Below are 1582 nucleotides of genomic sequence, written 5' to 3'. Positions count from 1 at the left end.
CTCTGTGTAGCCCTGGCTGTCCTGGCACTCACTTTGTAGACCAGGCTGGCCTCGAACTCAGAAATCCGCCTGCCTCTGCCTCCCAAGTACTGGGAAGATCTGTGTTTTTAAAAAAGAAAACAAGAAGAAAGAGAAAAAAAACTCAAGGGCTGGACTCTACTGTTAAGAGGGCCTGGGTTCAATTCCCAGCGCCTGCAGAATGACTCACTGTTTTCTATAACTCTCAGTCCAGGGGATTCTTCTGGCCTCTGAGGACACGCATGTAGTGTACAGACATACATGCAGACAAAACACCCAAACACAGAAATATCAACATTTTTTAAGTGTCAAAGCCTCATCGGCCTGTAAACAAATTTTACCTCCACATTTTGACTTCTTTAAAAAAAACTGTAAGCAATATATCTTAAATAAGTATTGAGTGTCCTACCTAACTTTTCTTGAATATGAATTGTGTGGTTTTGTTTTAAGCATGGAAATGTGCCCAGATATTTGATTTGTGAAGGGAGGTTTTGTATTCCTAGAATGACCCCCAAGTCCATTGGGATTTTTCCCTAAGGTATCTTGTAGAATTCAGGTTGCTTCCAGTCTCTGTGATGTTTTTGCTTCTGTGTCATGAGTGTACAATTACCTTGGGGCATATCTCTTTCAAACTGCCCTCACCAGCTTTCTGTACCCTGGAAATTCCCATCTAAGAACTTGAGCTGGGGAGTGACCCCCTCCTTTCTAAGTTTCTCCAGCAGCAGTTTGTATGGGGTAAACTTATGTATTCCTGAGTCATATGTCAGAATTAAGTGGAGAAAAACTTGATAGGGAATCCTTGGGGTGGTGTGCACACGGGCGTATCAGAGACCAGAAATGTAGGATCGATGCCCATACATAGAGCTGAAGTTACTGTCGATTGTGGCCCTCCAGATGTGAATGGTGGGACTCGAACTCTGATCCTCTGCGAGAGCAGTATATGCTCTTAACTACTGAGTCAGCTTTCCAGCCCTTGGGGTGTGTTTTCATTGTATCTCTTTCCATTTTGTGTTTGTTTTAGCTCTGAGGATCTTACCTCAAACTTGTGAGCTGCACGATGCTCTTCCCTCGTCTCTTCAAGTAACTTGGAGTCCAGGTAAATTCCATTGCACTTAGCTTTGTGTGTGTGTGCATGTAATCATTCTGGTGAGTTCTTTGTGTACCTGAAGACATTGTGATACATCATTTCTAAATGTGGCAGCATCTATCTCCCAAGAAAAAGAATGTTTTCCTATAAAGCCTTATCATGCACTTACCCCACTGACTACTTAACATTGAGACCGTTCAGTTACCTCCTTTCTGGTCATGTGAAACATTTTCTCATCATCTCAGTAGTATCTCTAATTTTCTAAAAGTCCTCTTTCCATTGCAAGGCCGTGCATTTGCATTACATCTGAGTGCCGCGCCTCTTCAGTAACTTTTAAATTAGAACAGTGCTCATGACAATTTCACCTTGCAGCACAGGAACAGTGTGCAGATCGACTGTGACTGTTTTGCAGGAAGCCCCTCCTAGTGTGTTAGTGTAAGTGCTCTGTCAGGAGCAGATTGGGCATTCTCCATGGGT

This window comes from Mus caroli, chromosome X, assembly GCF_900094665.2.
Source record: "Mus caroli chromosome X, CAROLI_EIJ_v1.1, whole genome shotgun sequence".
Classification (NCBI taxonomy): Eukaryota; Metazoa; Chordata; class Mammalia; order Rodentia; family Muridae; genus Mus; species Mus caroli.
Note: the sequence above shows the minus strand (reverse complement) of the source record.